The sequence below is a fragment of the Ochlerotatus camptorhynchus genome, unplaced genomic scaffold (genome assembly GCF_037179485.1).
Source record: "Ochlerotatus camptorhynchus isolate MF236.1 unplaced genomic scaffold, CSIRO-AGI_Acam_v1.1 ptg000183l, whole genome shotgun sequence".
NCBI classification, from domain to species: domain Eukaryota; kingdom Metazoa; phylum Arthropoda; class Insecta; order Diptera; family Culicidae; genus Ochlerotatus; species Ochlerotatus camptorhynchus.
The window spans coordinates 1046881-1065977 of record NW_027040673.1 but is presented as its reverse complement, the minus strand read 5'-3'; the positions used below and the strand labels follow the sequence as shown (position 1 = coordinate 1065977).

Here is a 19097-nt window from a genome sequence, read left to right as displayed (position 1 = left end):
CTTAATTGGGAAAATATTTTTATTTAAACAGGACTATCCAAATATCGAAACCGTGTTCGGATCGACAGTTTTGCTGTAAAGTGCACCCTTATACTACCTGTATTTATAGCTATTTTCCTGACAATGTCGATGGGAGAAAACTCCCACGTTTCATCCCATTATCGGATCCCACACACGGAACAAGCTTTGTCCGTGAAATGAGGAAGGTAGAACCTCTGGGCTCGGTCCAGAAAATAGAGCAATAAAAACGAATTTTACGACTTTGACGAGAATAAAACTTTTGTATTGGACTCTCTGCACAGCTTATGAATGTGTCTGTAGAAAAAAAAATCTCTAACCCAAAACGGCATATAACTTTTCTGTGTTTCGTGATTCGTGTGAGACGAGAACAGGGTTGATCTATTGACTTAGATCTAGATTTTTTTTTATTATTTCATCATCTCTCTCGTGGCGTCTGCAGCTGACGCAGAGCTTAGTAGAATTGACCTACTACCTTATGTTTCAAGAGACCAACGGTGGCGGTGGCGGTGCAGTTGCTGGTGTCGCAGTAGGGACGAAGAATCCCTAGAAACGTGTTGTTCTTTCGGAATCTCCTTTGTGTCATCTGAGATTGCAGCGGCAGTGGTTCTTAAGGATTATGAACGGGCACGGCCGAATGTAGGGTCGTGGCGATTTAAAGAATGTCATCGTTTTGTTCTCGCTTTGTCCACGCGTAATGAATGCGGAGCTGTTGACCGGGAAACGTGAGTGACAGCCGGGAGATTGGATTTTTGTTCCGTGATTGCAGTTTCCATTGCATTTGAGGAGGAAAATGGGCATCTCGAATCAGTGCTGCTGTCTGCTTTGAACGTTAGTAAGAATCTATTACTTTTCGCCAGAACGGTAATATAATGTTTCCCAAATGACGGTTATTTCTACATGTTTGAGTTATTATTACGAAGGTAGCAATAGCATTTGACTTCGAGGTTGTTTCATTCCGATAGCAATATCCTTATACTAAAAACGTTCTAAATTTAGCTTGATGTGTTTCTATGCTAAGGTACCTCAGTTTTAACTCGGTATATTGGAACCATCATTGGTACTTGCTAGATACAACAAACTAAAAAGGTTCGGAGCTGTCTGCAAATCCAAGAAGGTGAGAACGTGGGAACCATCTATCTTCCAAGAAATCAAACTTCTCTCCAATAACATCGGAATGCATTAATGATAGGTCTCACCCTCGAGAGCTCAGCCAGCCCAGCAACATTCAAAGCTCGCCTGCTTCATTCATCCGACATTCATTCATTTTGGCCCACCATCACTCCAATCATTTCAAGGACCGCGCGGAGGAGGAAAACTGGTAACATAAGAAATGTGTTATTTCATCTGGTTATTGATAATGCTACCCAAGCCAACCGGAAAGCAGCAAGCACGAGAAGTTGAAGATTGAAAATCGATGATTTCTTCTTCACCACCCTTCATGCCGTTCAGCGAGCAAGGCCACACTCCCTCCCACTCACCACCGTAGCCAGAGCATGGTGAATGAAGCGGTTTTCCTCCAGCAGTTATACGAAAAAGGGTTTGTAACAGCATCGGAAATTTTCCACATTAACAACGTCGATAATGGCGCAATGTAATTCGGCGAAAACGAAACGAACTCCCCCTCTGTTCTGGTTTCTCGAACCAGATTTGAAGTGCGGTACGTTCAAACCAGATAACAACTGTCTTCCTGTCAGGCATTAGCGAAAGCGCGAAAAAAGGGGTTGTGTGGTGTGACTTCTAAGCAACATTCCGGCAGATCAAGAACTGAGATTGCTCAAGTCAGTGCGAAAAATTTCGCTCTCGGCTTAATTTGGCGTCCGTGAATTCGGTCTATCTCAATTACTGCCAGGCTGAGTGTGTGCACGCAGTCAAACTCAATTTCAAATAAATACTCCAACGTGTTTGTGCCTAGGTATGAGGAGAGTCTTTAAATATAGCATCGCTGAAAGCTACCGGCAGCCGAGATTTTGGGTGCCACGAGGAAGAGAACCGATCGCAACGCGTCAATTGATTGAACTCCTTGGAAGAGGTCGAAAATTTACCCACCGGCTCGGCATGTGGAGAGATCGAAGATTTGAACCGTGCAAAAAATCATCCAAACCATCGCGCGTTGGACCGTATCATTAATTTTAGATTGATATTGCGTAATGGATACATATAGAATCCCCAATTAGCCTCAATTAAGTGCGATGGTTGCTGCAGGGTGGTAGACTGATGGAGTTGCCAACTACCGGGTGTAGACGATATAATAGGAAGTGGCACAGCGAGTAGGTCACCCTATCGCTGAAATACTCCAAGCGAGAAATGGAACATAAAAGGAATTTGCGCCTACGAAAATGTCTAGAGGCGCACAGCTTGGCACACACTCACAAACACAGCGGCAACGATCCTTTTATGATCAGATTGGCTGTAAAGAAGATAAAATGACCAGTCAGTATGCGAGCGAGCCCGTGATTCATTCAAATTTGGAAGCGTGTGGGAATGGATTGGTGTGACGTGCGAAAACTGTATTCGGAAGGAGCTAAGGAACAGAAAAATAGCCCATTACATAAATGGGTGGGCTGGACCACTATGTTCTTGTTTGTTGTTCATGTTGGTTGAGCTTTACTGGGTTCTTGGTAGGATAAATGAAAAAAGTAGGTATTATTTTCCCGTGTGTTGCGGGGAATCCGAATGGCACACGCAAAACAAATTTCTATTACACCCAATGTAAGGTTGTATATACTACATCCTCTGCATATGTTTCATACATCAAATGTAATGGCAGTTTTTGCAATGGACTTCAGTGAAAAAGCGAGTTTTTTTTTCTAGATCGTATATTTCTGTATAAAACTTTCACGAGATTATTTTCTAGATGCAATGCAATTGGGGAAACTAACTTTGTTCAAAAAATAAGCTAACATTACAATTAAAAAAAAAATAAAAACCTTCCGGCGACAACATTGGAAATTGTGCATACTTTTCATGCAAATCTTCAATATAATCTTACGTTTGTCGGTTGGGTGTACTTTCGAAACTCCCGTTACGAACTACCTGAACTAATTCACAGGGTGTCCATCCAACAGGGAAATCCGGGAAATCCGGGAAAAAGCCGGGAATTCGGATGCACCGGGAAACAAATTTATATTATATTCTCTTACTTACAACTTTCATATTATTCTTTTCTCTCACTCGCAATTTGTTCGTGTCCACATCAAGCGGTGATTTTGTCGTTGTTCCTACTACGATAGGGTATCACCATATATATTCCAATGACACCATATGAAATTCTATACATTTATAGAATTTCATATGGTGTCATTGGAATATATATAGTGTCATTGCTTGAATTCTTTTCCTAGTGAAGTAGTTCTAGTATAAAGGCTGAGCGAAACATATGCTGTTACGAAGCTACTTCAAGATAGAGAAGCAGATTCATGCCGTCGCAAACTCCTTGCAAACTTTGATCATGCTTGGCATTCAAATAGAGATAAACATTAATTTAATTTATTTATTATTTTTTTTAAATAAAGGAAAAAAAAAATAATTTCTGCACTTTGTGCTAACCAGATACCAATATTAGGACATCTTTGAATACTGAGGTTAGTCTGTAAAACATAAAGATCTGAATGCATACCTCTCACTCCAAAATCATGAGTTCAAATCTCACCCGAATAAAGCACAAATGATCCAAGAGTGTGAAAATTCCTATAAAAAAAAATACTTTCCTTGAATAAGAGATGAACTAGCCTATGGCTAAAAATCTCTATAACAAAGCAAAAAAAAAAAAAAAAAAAAAAAAACTTTCCTTGAAATTTTGCAGAGCATTCTCAAATCATCCTCTTGGAATCCTGTAAAGATTCTTTTAGGATTAATTAAAAATCAGCATTGGAATTTCCTTGCATTTCTCTTCTCAATTCCAATCCCCGATTGAGAATAACATAATTTGACCTTACTACCTATAAAATACTGTATTTTTTAGGGTCAACATGTAAGCGATATAATAGTGAGGATATGTGTTTTACCATGTGATAAAACTTTTGACGGTACTTGGGATATTTTACCATATTCAACTGGTTTAATTAAACTGGGAAAACAAGGTTAGACATCTGAAAAAAAACTCGAAAACAGGGTTTTAAATTCTTAAAAAGAATGACCAGAGTGCATTTATTTCAAGTCCGATATCTTCAAGAAAAATTAAGATATTCCATTTTTTCCATTGTCTATGATCTCGAGATATCACAAATTTTCTCAGGTTTCGAAAAAAAACTCTGGTTCCGATATCTCTTCGTCATCTTGAAAGTTTTCCAAGCCTAATATGTTGGAAAATGGTCTAGGAAACTTTCCAAGCGGTAGAGATTTTTGAATTTCGATAAATCTTTTGAATGCCGGAAGCTTTAGTATCGGCAAACATCAAAAAATCATGTAGTAGAATCTTCTTTTTTCAGAAGCTCTTTTCCAAGTCCATCAAATTGTATTTTCTACAAATCCGGAATCAGCAAATTTCCAATCCCAGATTTTAGATAAATTCTATGTTTAAAATCATGAAATATTTTCTATATTTTAGAATCATTAAATGTTTCTCGGACTGTGAACTTACATTTTAACATATCGTTAATTATTCTACGCTTTCTTAATTTGTTTGAATTAAAGATAACGAATTACTAAGTACCAGTATTTAAAAAAAATCCAAGGTATCTTAAATGTATACCAGAATCTTACAACTTTTTTTGAAAATCGAGATTTTTCGAGAAAATTTTCCTCGTTCCAGAATAATGATAATTATTGGTACGATCCAGAACACTTGTCTAGGTTCCAAAGATATGATTTTTTTTATGTTTGAAGTTTTACAGAAGTTTCTATATTCGAGATCTTTAAAATTGCTGGTCAAAATTGACGAATTTGTCCAAGACGTTGCATTTTTTTCTGTGCTTAATTTTTTATTTAATTTCAAAATTTCCTAAAAAATTTGTAAAATGCTCATGGTGGTTTAAGAATTTATAATATTTGTCAAAGCGGATCGCATTCCTACGACAGATTAGATTCATATCTTTAATATCTTACCGATCAATAAATACTATCAATACTATTGTACAACCCACTACCAGCCCTGCATATAGTAGAGGAATTCTGCTGACAAAATTTTATCATTGTCTCTAAAGGGTTATTTTTGAACACCTGTTTTGTTTAAGGTATAGTTTTTGTTTAAGAAACTGGGAAAAAAACCGGGAATTGAAAAATGGATTTTGAATGGACACCCTGTATTTCACGATCTTTTTTGCCTAAAAAGGGTAACATTTAAACTTTCTTTCATAAACACCTAGTGTTTACTTAGCCTTTAGGTGAAACATGTCTGTACATTGTAGACGAAACACGTTTTTCTGTCCAGGATAAGCAATTCAGTAGTGAAATAAAATGAAAATTATTTTCTTTATTACTAGTACAAAAATATCATGAAAAAAAATTAAAGGGTTGTGCTATACACGACCGCAGTATGACGTAGAACCACGCAAAATTGATGTATGTCATGTATTTTTGACTATTATACTTTATCATAAATTTTTCAAGTATTTCAATGTTTCTATTGCTATTCTAATGTGATGATTGCGTTTAGCGCTAAATTACAGGATACCCTTTATGGGATTGTTTTGGTTTGAATTTAAAAATTTGATAACCTACCTACTTGAGCACAGGAACCTACCTAAGTACTTAAACTAGGTTGCCAAATCACGAATGATCCGGTGGTTTGATCGCAGTCAGGCGGACCTTTTCAGCGTGGAAGTCTTTCGCTCCTCGAGTGTTTGAAGACCGGCCAGGTGGTGAATCTCAGAATTACGAGTTCGCGGTGGACTGTTAAGGACCATTCTGAGGATCTTGTTTTGGATCCTCTCAAGCTTTAGGTGGTGGCACTTAGCACAACTCTCCCAGATTGGCATACCATACTCAATAGCAGCCAGAATGATCTGCTTGTGGACAGCAAGCTTGTTTGTGAGGGACAGGGTGAACTTCCTGTTTATCAGGGGGAAGAGCGATCTGATCTAGATGTTACACTTGGTGGATGTCTTGTCCACATGGGATCGAAATAGCAATTTGCTATCGAGGGTGAGACCAAGGTAGACTCCTTCACTCGACCATTCCATGGGAGTGCCATCTTGACGTCAGCTGGTGGAACAAGCCGAGATGAGTTCGAGTGTGGAAACAGAATGGTTTGTGTTTTAGCTGCATTGATACAAATCTTCCAGCTCTTGAAATAGTCGGACAGAACATCCAGGCCAGATTGTAGTTTACTCGCCAGAGCACGAATCACTCGACCTTTATAGATGATGGAGGTGTCATCTGCGAACATTGACAGGATACCACCACCCGGCAGGGAAGGAACGTCTGACGTGAAGACGTTGAATAGGATAGGCCCAAGCAGGCTACCCTGAGGGACCCCTGCATCAACGTTGAACGTATCAGAGGGGACATTGTTCAAGTAGACCTGGAATGATCTGCCCGACAAGTAGTTTTTGATGATCTTCACGAGGTAGTTTTTGGTGATCTTCTCGACGTGCAATAATGCAATGGCAGATGTATCGGAAACAGACCTATTCCGCTTGATGATGTTAGTATCCCGTGCGAGTTGGTGGATGGTAGAGTGGCCTTTCCTAAACCCGAATTGCTCTTTGAGAAAGATGTTATTATCATTTGAAAACACCAGCAGACGGCTGAGTATCAACTTTTCGAATAGCTTCGAGATGGAGGACAAGAGGCTGATGGGCGTTAGCTTTTGGCACTGGTAGGATCTTTGCCAGGCTTGTGTATTGGAATCAGCATGCAGGGAAGTAGCCAAGCTCCAAACATTTGTTGAAGATAAGGGTAAGATGGTTGAAGAAGTCAATACTCAAGTTTTTCAACTCGAGGTTGACTACACCATCTTCATGTTTTTAGAGCTTCTAATAGCTGATATCACCTCATCAGCCGATATTCTACTATTATCATGCACTTCTACGGGGGTGTCAGTGACTCTAGACATTGCCTCCAGTACGGTAGGCCCATGGGGGCTCACCATGGTTTGGCCAAGATTATGTGAAATCTGGTCAACAGAGGAAAGCGTAGGGATCGGTCTCGACTTATTTTTCAAAATTTTGGTCATCTTCCAAAATGGTTTTGCACAATCTGGGAGAGAGCGAATCTTGTTGACAAAATCGTTATTTCTGAGCTCCACCATCCAGCGGCTGGGATAATTTTGGTAAACATATTGACATTGGTCTTCAAATGGGGCATCCCAGAACGCAGGAACATCCTATGAATGGTCTTGCGGAGCCTGATAAGATCTTTGGTTGGGCTGTCAAGGTTCAGAGTATGACTCACCTGTCTGGATGCTGGTACGTGTTGCTTCCTGACACGCCTCTTCGATGCTTTGCAGACACCGATCTACTTCTTCGAACGACTCCGGTAGGACGTCGTAGTCGATTGCTGTGTCCACACAGCGCTGATACTGCTGCCAGCTGACACGATAGTAATTTCGCCGGGAAACTTGAAACCTATTGGCCGAGGAACCTACTTCGGCCACCACCGGATAGTGGTGGCCGAAGTAGCTGACTATTGCCGCAGGCTTGATGCTTGGCGTTCAGGTCGCCAGTGATGACGAAATTTTGCCGCCGTTGTGTTAGCTTCTCTCGGGTCTCTTCGGAGGTCTGCGGCCGAGCCGTCCCTAATGTTGATTTGCTTGGGGCAGAAGAGCCACCGCCGCCAACTAAAGCTTGCACCAGGTACCTGGGACTCCCACGATAAACTCGTGGCAATAGTCAGCAGATGATGCCCTGTGCGTATTTAGTATGTAATATAATTTATTTGGATATACAAAATGTTTGAAGCAATTTCAGATAGGTAAACGTGTAATTTTATATTCAAAAACCTTCTCCAGTTGGTAGTTGAAATTTACAAAACCATTTTTTCTGCGTATTTTTTTTTATTTTTACTTGCACAAAATATGTTTGATAAACATTGTAGATCATACACCTTCGCACAGTAAGACGACTCCATTCAAAACCCAGGCGAAAAGATTTGTTTTTTGTTTAAAATCGTAATCCACATTCTTTTTACGTAATTTGATGCTGCGGAATCCACATTTTGCGTTCAAAATAAGGTATTTAAATATTTAATATTATAGGGTAGCTCTAAATTGTTTAGTACGTTTTTTTTTAAATAAAATATTGTGCAAAGTTGAAAACAATAATAGTATATATTTCTGGGTCGCTGTTTAGGGCTGTTTTAACATCCATAAACAGGTTTAGCGTTCTAGATTAAGACAAAATTGACACCCTAGAGTGGCTCCTAAATTTAAACACATAAACACATACTTGAGCAAAATGTGGCACAAATATTCAGACAATATAAACCCTACATTGACGCAATTGAGTGTATTTTAGTTGTTGTTGTCTAAAAATTATTTCAATTTAAAATATTGATTTATTAACATAATATCTTAGCTAAACAAAGCTTATAGCGGATTTAAAGTCAATTTCGTTAATAAAGTGATAGTTGTCATCGATAAATATGAGAATTTACTGAAATTTACTATTCATATTCATTGCATTTCATTCCTTGATAATTTTTTTTTGAAGTTTTTAATTCAAGAAAATTAATTTCAAATATGACCGGTTTTGCCTCACTGTGATTTGGGGTGTCCGTCTTACCCGCACTATTTGTCCCGTCTTACCCGCATTATTTGTCCTATTTATGTATTTTTGTAACTAACAGTAATTAGCTAAATAATGTTTTTGGGGAAGCTTACCGCTCAAAAAAATACAATTCTTGCGCATTTTGTGGATGAAGGTATTAAAACTCCAAGAAAATCAGTTTCTTTTGAGTTCTGGGAAATTTTACGTGTAAACATATTTTTTCCTATCTTATTATAAAAAAACACTCGATTTTCCAGAAAAAATACTTTTTGAATATGAAGGAAATCGAGGAAGGTTTCAATCAGGCTGAGTAAAATTTTCGTCGATTTTCCTCATATTCGAGCAGTTTTTGATTGATTGATTGATATATCTTTATTAAGGAGGCTTTCAGCCTGAGGCTGGTTCGCCTCCAAGAAGCAGCTTTTGAGGAAAAGCGAGGATAATTTTACTCAGTCTATTAGTAACCCCGTAACGTGGGTAGATCACCTTTTCGTGGTACATTACGGCATGCAAGATCCAGCATCGAAGCCCAGTCCTGACTACTTCAAACTAGGGGAGCAGAATTTTTCAGTAATCAAAGGAACACATCTTAGTCCTTGTTACTTTTTATACCTTGTTGATAGTGACAAGACTCGGCTTTGTCAATCGAGGATGATCTTGAAACAAGGAAAAAATGAGCTAGTTAGTCTTCATCTATGTGATTCCTAATCTTCTATTCGTTGTTCCCTAGTTTTAAGTGGTTAAGACTAGGGTTCTGATGCATGGTCATTATCGGTGTCATTGTTTAATTTTGTTACTAAGGAATCCAATTTTGACTGACAAAGGGGCGAGCCTTTGAAGGGTGTTTCAACACTCCGAAGAGTATAAATAGCGGGACCTTTCAATTAGAGTCGAATCCTTGCGATAAATGCAAGAATAGCAACTGTAAAAAAAATCGAATACTTCATCATTTCTCAATAGTGATGGAGTAATATGATATGCACTAAACTAAGGACACGTGATATACTACAATTGGTCAAATTACTGATCGCAGTGGTGTTAGGTCCCGAACCGAGGAAAAAACCTACGTTTTAGCGAATTTGAGTGAACGAAGCTCAATTTAGAGTTGATTTAATCGGCCGTGTTGAGAGATTCCCTTCCTGTAAAGCAAACACGAATCAGCAGAGATGAAATATTAAATTAAATTAACTTGCGCTTACCGACTAAAGTTATAATCGATATTTGGACCCCTCTAGGGTGGTTCCAAAACGTGTGCGCTACAACAACGAACTACAAAAGCATATAAATCATCCTCCAAAATTGAGAGGTGGACAAGCGCAAACTAAGTAAATCCAAGTCGTGGATGGTGCTTTGCATTTTTGTGCTGCCCTCTACGATGGTGCTCGTTAGTGCGAAATTGGATTCCCACTGGCATATATTTGTGCCGAATTTGGCAAAAATATATGTGCGCTTGACATGCAGTTTTGCTTGCTGACTATTGCCGACCAAATGTGTGTGGGTGTGTGTGTCTGTCGGTCGGCTTTCAGTTTGAAATGTGGCTTCAAGTGGTGGCGAATGGTCGGACGGATGGAGTATTTTGTTTCGTTCTTGTCAACCAGTCTTCATTGTGTGTGGATAGGGTGGATCGATGCGTGAATCTTTATCACGTTTGTGCTTTTAAAATTTCCATGTGCAGTTCGCAAAAAATCGCTTTCGAGCTGAGTACGGCTGATGAGGGGGTCCAAAAAGTGAGGTTTGTGTGTGCGGCGGTTTCTCTTCATCGTTTGCCTGTCGGATGGATGACATATTACCTCATCATACACAAATCACGCTTTCTCATAGCCGATCTTTTTGTCCTATACGGGTGAAGTTTGCTGAACGCGAATTTGTTGGTGTGTGGGCGTCCTACGATGTTTTATCTGACGGTTGACTTTGAAACAGCATGCTCCCTGACTAGATTCAGACAAGTCAGACTGAGATGCTGGAGATAAAGGTGATATGACATTGAATCCGGTCGTGTGAGTCACTTATGCGTCATGGTGTCAGTCTGTGTAGTGCAGTTTCTACACATAAAAATATAATTTATTAAATTTAATAGCTTCTGTTAGAAAACAAACATTAAGACGAGATAGATTGTTGCCGTTCATTAGTGAATTATTCTACTGCGTTTTGGTCCGGTCGGATAAAGCAAAGATTTATTGCGACTTCGCCGTCCTGTAACAGGTGGTACTCAGCCAGAATGACCCATTTCGGTATCATCAAAGTGGCAGTAAATTCTGCCGTATTTCAAACATTACATGCGATGCACCACGCGAGTCGACACACGTCACGAACGATCTCTCAGTGCACCATTCTCCGAATCGAAAGAAAATATTTGAAAATTGTTCGCTCCGCACTGAAAATTCATCCGTCTGAAATTGTTTGACAAGGACGCGTAGAAGCCATCAGCATTAACTATATATCGCTTGACAGCGTGCCGGCAGAGCCAGTCATCGTTGTCTTCGTAGTCGTTGGTCGCCGGCGTTGGCATGTGGAGCAAAACGGAAAACCTCCCAAGCACACGAACAGGCATTCCATTTATTTATAACATTCATCACTCGTTACAACTTTCCGTGCCCGCTTGAGTCGCAGCCACCAGATTGGTGAGCCCAAAACGAAAGTTTTTCCACATCTGCCTCCAAGTCTCCTTAAAGAGTATTCTTCATTTAAAAATATTTTATGCTAACTTTTTTATTACATTTCTATGGCGTTCAAATTCATATCTCATATATTATCCACTTTCCATCACGTTTTTCCACATTCTACTAGATTAGATTAGAAATTGTTCGTCATTTGTTTGAACTTCCTGAAATTTGGTTCTCTTCTTCGCTTTCTCATTTGCACCAAGACGCGCGGCAAGTGAAAAAAAAAATCATATCGCACTTGAATTCGCCCTCTTGCTTTGTTTCTTGTCTCTGATTCCGCCATCCGAGATTGCCTGCTTGTGCACGAACGATTTTATTTATTTATTTTCAAATTAATGAAAAAGGTTTTAACAGATGGTAAAGCTGGCCAATCCGTCTGGTCTGGTCATTCGATGTATTGAGCAAGATTTTCGATTGATTTACGTCGCGGGCAGAAATTGAAACTTCGGTCATCACCCCCTGTTTTATTACGTTGTCAGTTTGTATTGGCCATCAACCCCTCGAATATATATATTTTCGACGTGAGTAAATCATATGATTTCCTAAGAAAAACCGCGTTGACTGAGAACCATTTCCCAACCTGTTACTTTCGAAATGTTTCCGTTATTAAAATTTTTACGTCCCTTTGCCCCGAAAGACCTCGTAACGCACTTCTTCTCAAAAGTCGTAAAAAATGTATCAGTACAGAATTAGCCAGACTCATTCGCCATTTCCTTCTACCCTTTCCAACTTTTGTCATTCCCCCACTCTGTTTTGCGAGTTTCGATTGGACGAAAAATTTCCGGGTTCAAGGCATTGGATATTGCCTTTGGTCGTTTGGAATATCGAACAGCACCGTGTCGTGTCGACCGGCAAGTGCTATCAATTTAATTTAGAGCCGCAGGTAAGACCGTCTGACATTTATGACTACCCAACCAGTCGGAAAACCCTGACTGTGTTCTGCAGGAAAAATCATCGCACCCCACTACACACCCGTTCCTATCTGATGTCCACGCATTCAAAGTTTTCAGAGGAAAAACGGCTCCCGCGTAACGGGGAGCTGTCAGTCATCCATCAAATATGCTGTTGTTTTTCACTCCTCGTCGCTGTGCCTGCGATTTTTTTTTTTGGCGTTTGGGAAAACCTCCTCCGATTTGGTTGCTGTGACTGACTGACGGACGGACGGACTTGTGTTTGACGTAGTGGACAGGGAAGAAATTATGCAGCTATATTTAGAATATTTGCTACTATCGTTCGTTACTCGTTTGTGTTGCGTGATTTGTGGGATTTGGTTGCTATTGAAGGTGATTTGCGGGGAGAGTTCGCCTGCCTTAGGTCGGAAGAGAGGAAAGTTCAGTATTGATTTTGGTGAACTTTGCGTGTTTGGGATTTCTTTTGTGCTTGAAGGACTCAATCAAAATAGCTGGAACGTTAAAATGTTAGAACTTTTGTTTGCATCATTGTGTTAATTGCTAGTGTATTACTTGTCATGCTTATTTATGCAGGCATGATTTTATTAGTTATTGTGGTATTTTTTATTTGCGTGATTATCATTTGTTCATTTATAGCCGCCGTTTAATTCAATTTGAACTGATATTTGCGATTTCTAAGGCCTATAAGGCACTACGGTAAGCTAAAAATATAATTTCGGGACCTCAGTCAAATAAAGTGTGATAAATAAACAAAGGTCAGATCATGTTACGATTTACGGATTTACAATATTTCTAACCCTGGATTTTAAAATTTACTAGGTTTAGATATCCGTCAGGACAAACGTTAAAATTTGATGATATCGGTGTGATTAAGATTCCAAATCTCGTATTTAGAACATTATCAGGCATTCAATTAACATTTCTATGGCAGTGAAAAAAATTTTACAATTTCTTCCTAGTACCGTAAAACGGAGTGTATTTGATCACTGAAGTTTCTCACTGTTCAGAAAATCTCTCTGTTTCTGGCATATTAAATGCTCGTAAATAGAGGATTCTTTTCCTAATTTGAGATCTCACATATTTTACTGATACACTTTTCTGTAAATTCTGGCCCACGATCTTAAACAGCTTTCTAAAAGCAGGATCTTGAAATTTGTTCTCAATCGAAGGGTTAGAATCTTCACTTCTTTTGTTAATCTTGGATTTTACATTGCTGTGTACGAAATCTTTAAAAGTTTTCAATGTTTGAATTTACTAAATTATTTCTTTGAAACTTATCTCATTATATATTAGGAAATTTCCCAAGGTTCTCCTAAGGATCATTCCAAAATGTCTTCAGAATTACGTTTACTTTCAGGATTCTCCTAAATAATCCTATGATTCTGTCAGATACTTACTAAAATTTTTCTATATGACCGTCTCAGAATTCTGTACAGAATTCACTGTAGGAATTCACTCCATAAAACTCTTCAAATTAAATCTACATGTATCTTCTAATTTTTAATCAATGTCGCTACAATATCTCCTTAATTTACTTTACAATCCGCTTGGAATGTTTTACAAAAATGACTGGTATGACATTTAGTATTTAGAAAAGCATTCTTCCTAAATTTTCCTGGATTTCACCTCAGAATGCAATGAGAATTTTCTTCAGAATTTATTTGAATTTTTTCTTAAAATACTCTTGAGGAATTTAATTAGAATTTTCTTGAAACTCTTCTTAGAATTTCCTAGCAAATTTCTTCAGAAGCTCCTGGAACACTACTTCACTACTTCGAGTATATTTGGAAATATGTTAATAATTTCCTATAGAACCCTCCCGAAAACTATTTGAAGAGCCATGAAATTTCTAAGGAATTCTCTTGATGCTCTCTTCAGTCGTACCTCACCGATCGCAATCTTACTGTTGTCATTGGTGATCACCAGTCCCGTATGTTCGCTCCAAGTCCAGCATACCCCAGGGAAGTCACCTGGGACCGCTGATTTTCCTGATTTAATTCAACGACGTGAATCTGGTAATTGAGGATCCATGATTATCTTACGCAGATGACCTTAAACTCTTCCTTCGAATTCATTCAATTCAAATCTGTTGCTTCCTTCAACGTCAATGCTCGGTTATCTCTTTTTCACGCAAGAAAGAGACTATTACCGTATGCGTGTTAATGTTTGCATCATCGTACAAATAAGGTTCCTGTTTCACCTGTGCATATAATGCCTTGATTTTCTTTGAATGCACGTAACCTATAGCTCATACCGTAGTAGGCTGTGTATAAAAGAAAATGATTTACTTAGTTTGACAGTTGCACCATGATGAAGTGGCAGCGTATTCGTGATTTGTCCCACGCGCAAATGTCGCAAAAAGTCATTTCAATCGCCGTGGGATTGTCCCGGTAGACCGTCGAAAGGGTTTTAGACCGAGAAAAGAAAGGACAACTATCCACGAAGGTGGCCACAGGTCGTCCGAGGTCAGCTCGGGTTCCGAGGATTATCGGTGCTATCAAAAGGAAGATTCGGGTGAATACAGTGCGTTCAATAAGGAAAATGACAAAGGAACACGGGATCAGTGACTTAACGGCACGGAAGATCGTAAAGGAAGATTGCGGAGCGAAGTCGAGGGCACGGAATAAAAACTCACATGATTACGAACCGCATCCGGGAGCTACGAGTTGAACGATGCAAGAAAATCTTGAATTTCCTCCGGTAATCCTGTTCACTGACGAGAGCATGTTTACCGTCGATCCTGTATCAAATTACACAACTGACCGGTATATTAGTTCTCTTCCGGTAAAAGACGTGGCCGACGAGCACAAGAACGTGTATCTGACCAAGGATTCTCCTAGCGTTATGGTGTTTGGATTGGTGGCTTCCGATGGCAAAAAAATGGACCAGGTGTTCATTCCAGAAGGTGACAAGGTCAACACGGAGGTCTACATCGGGATTTTAAGTAAGTATGTTCTTCCGTGGATCAAAGAACAGTACGGTCCGAAGCCAAATGTTGTATTTCAAGAAGATGGGGCTCCGTGCCACACCTCGAACCGCACTCAGAAGTGGTTGCAGGAACATCTTACGTTCTGGGCGAAGGATATGTTGCCGCCATCCATCCCCGATCTTAATCCGCTTGATTACTCAATATGGCGCGTCATGAAGGCCAAGGCCTGTACTAAACGCCACCCGAGTACAGCAAGCCTCAGACAAACCCGTACCTGGAGAGAAATGGATCCAGACTACATTATTAGAACCTGCCGTGCATTCCGGAAGCGTGTGGAGGCCGTAATTACAGCAAGTGGAAACTCGATCGATGATTAACATAGACTCTGAGAAATATCGCTCCTTTGAATAAATAAAAAAAAACTCGAAAACGAAATTTTTGGGAATTTTTTTAATTTGCTCAATGGTGCAAACATACGCATACGATATGTTCAAGTATGTTTTGATAGGCACTGCAATTGAGCGCGTCAGCCAAATTAAGGACTTAGGTGTGATTCTAGATACACAACAGTTTGTTTACGCGTTGTATGATTTTGTGAGCGGTCGCTTCGTGTTCGCGTCATGGAGCAATCGACTACATTCGACCAGAGAATTGATCCCCGTAGGGCGGGTCTATGATCGGAGCTACTACACCAAGCGTGACATAGCTGCTTGCAAGGGATTCAGTTGGACTGATTTGGTGAGATTGTTCCATTTTTCTACTTTTGTCTATTTAAACTTAATTTCTATGAATGCGTATCGTTTGGAATCATTTGATTCGGATGAGACTCTTAACTTTTATTTGTTTACATTGTGTTTCAATTGGTATTCTTAAGAACTTCATAAAATAAGGTTTCAATATTTAAATTGAGCAGATCGACTAGCCTGGTGGCTGCCGCTTTTGCTTACTGAGTAGAAGACCGCCGGGTATCCACATTGTAAAGATTCCCTATTTTCAGCTTTTTTACAGGCTGGAGTTGTTGTTTGAACCATTTAGTTTATCAATTTAATTTATCTGTATAACAATTATTCACAAGCATTCTTCCAGGTCAATTCAAGAATAGTTTGATGATGATAAATCTTCCTAATATTCACATTACAGTTATGACCCGATCCTGTCAATCTCTCCGTGCATCAGACTGTTATTTTTCAATAATTCCACATAATTGTAATTTCATACCTTCCTCCTTCAAGATGAATGTTTACGATACGCATACTTTGCTAGCTGACAAAATGGGGTCATTGCTGTATAATTATTCTCCTTTTGCAGCCTTCATTCAGACTGGATCTATTGATTTAAATTATTTGAGTTTTCTTCCAGCTCTTTGATGACGGAACATCACTAGATTTATACAGTAATGATTCACTCTTACAGCTTTCACCCTGGTTTTGTCTGTTGATTTGATTTGTTTGAATTGGTTTTCAGCTCTTTGGTGTTGGCAGTCGCGGGCGATCAATTTTGCTCATGCTCATGCTCTAAGTTCATTTTCAGCATTTCGATGATGGAACGTCTTCAGATTTATATTATAAGGGGGCTTATTACGGATGTCACATCACGGTGAAAAGTTGTCACTTGTCGTCACGGTGAAGTGATTCCCATTTGATTTGTACGGTAATCACGGCTCTTATTCTGAGTATCACTTGCTTATCACCATGTAGTGACACCCGAAATAAGGCCCAATGATACACCATTTGGTTTTGGCTTCGGGCAAATCCAAGTATAATGCATGATAACACTGATTCATTTAAAACAATGGTCGCATCACTTATCAAGGTGAATCCTGATCCAACGAACCCAACTTACTAACAAAATCTCCTTTTCTGTGTCTTTTGTTGGAAATTTCAGGGTTACATCTTCCTTATTGGGAGCTGAGGAGACATAGAGCTGCATCATATTGTATGTAAAATAATTATTATTTTCATTGCGGAATACCAGTTTTTTTATCCATATAAATGTATTTTCATTATTACGTATTTTAATGTTCTGATATATTTCATTTCTCCATTACATATGTTTACTATATATATAAATAAATACTGGGTTGGGAGGGAGCATCAGGGTATCATTTGACCTGAAACTGGACGATTGGAGTGGTATGACAACCGGAGTCTAGGAGGGAATAAACACTATCATTTTCTTTATCCTACCGATTCGATTGTGATGGTGTGAATTCTACTCCAACAGTTTCAGTGAGATTGACGCGCCCTTCTTAACAAACCATCCTGTAGGAAGCTTAATAAGTATTGCGAATTGCGTTATTCGATTTGTTGGATCGTATCGTTGGAAGGAGATTCTTAAATTCCCGTGGATTTCGCGTAAGTGTCTCTGCTTACGGGTCCACCCCACCGTTTTTGGCCCTTCATACAGCGATATTGTGAATTCAGATCGGTAGCTCAAATTGATCTTGCTATTAAGTGGAGCTGCATACAAGACAAGATCTTCGAAGGGATGGTGGCTACCTTACATACACATACATACATACAGGTGTGATTCTAGATACACAACTCTCTTTCAAGCAGCACATCTTGTGTGCCGTCGACAAAGCTTCCAGAATTCTAGGGGTTATCTTGAGGATTGCTAAAGACTTCACGGATATCTACTGCCTTATATCGTTGTACTGCTTCTTGTCTCGCTCCATATTAGAATACTGATTGGTTGACTGGACTCTTCACTACAGCAACGGTGTCGAAAGAGTTGAGTCTGTTCAGCGACGGTTCCTGAGATATGCGCTACGTAAACTGCCGTGGACGTATCCCTTCCGATTGCCTAGCTACGAAAGTTCAACCCCGAGCCCTACGCAATAATTCAATGCTGCGCCTGCCCATACAGCAAACTAATTATAGCATGTTCAGCGCGATCGGTGGTTTACAGAGACTCTTCAATAGGGTCTCCGCGCTGTTTGACTTTGACCTGACTCGCCAGCTACTTCGCCGAAGGTTTTGTTCGTTTTTTTCAAGATCAGTTTAGTTTGTTTCTTTTTTTACGAGATGACTATCTATGTACTTGTTGTTGTTTAGTTTTAGTAATTTTCATGTTTAGTTTAGGTTGCATCATACATAAATAAGTAAATAAATAAGTAAATAAATATATCAAGCTAGCTTAAAATGAATTAGATTTCCTTGGAATTATTCTTCAAATTCTTTTGCAGCTCTCCTCAGAACTTATCTTTGATTGATTGATTGATCAACATTTAAGGGATGTTCAGCCGTACACACTAATCCAGGCCTCCGCTGTTTGTTTTTTTTTGGTAAAAGTTTGAAAATGAGTGAAAAATTAAAATAAATTAAAGTTTATTCCGAATGTGCCAGAGCCATTGTACCAAAAGTCTCGCTAATAAAGCAATTATAAAAATATCAATTGAAAAATTCCGAATTTGTACAGACTTTGTTCAGTTAACCAGTTAATGATAAAAAATAAAAATGGTCGATTTTATTGATTTCGTACGTGTAACAGTCATTTGACATTTTACCGACATTTTAAGCTGTTCAAAAACGCGGTAAAATGTTATCGACTTTGGTGATCTAAATTCAGTGTGTAGGTGATCATTAGTCTCAGGATTGTAGTCCTATCATCATAAAATTTGTGTAGGGTTAATTCACATTGAAACCACTTTTGAATTCCCTTTGCTCTGACAGACAATTATGAACTTCTCTGTATACCATTCAAAATTCTTGGTCCGAACCTACTGCCGACCTTACTTCAGACTATTTTGGAAATCATGATTTAAATATTGTTATTGTTAGCTCTTTTGCAAAGCTACCAGTCGCGTCGGAAGTCAATTCATCAGCGACATACAGATAATTTGTATCGAAATGCACATGTGTTTGATCAGCTGAATAACTGTCTCTACATTCCAAATGGTAAAGGTATCAAAATATAGTCGCCAAAA

At 39.1% G+C, this 19097-nt stretch overlaps 1 protein-coding gene across 1 annotated transcript in view; it reads left to right on the top strand.

Annotated features, from left to right (window-relative positions):
• Positions 1 to 19097, top strand: part of dally (division abnormally delayed protein) — a 263025-nt gene that overhangs the window by 24875 nt on the left and 219053 nt on the right. The gene's annotated exons all lie outside the window — the stretch shown is intronic.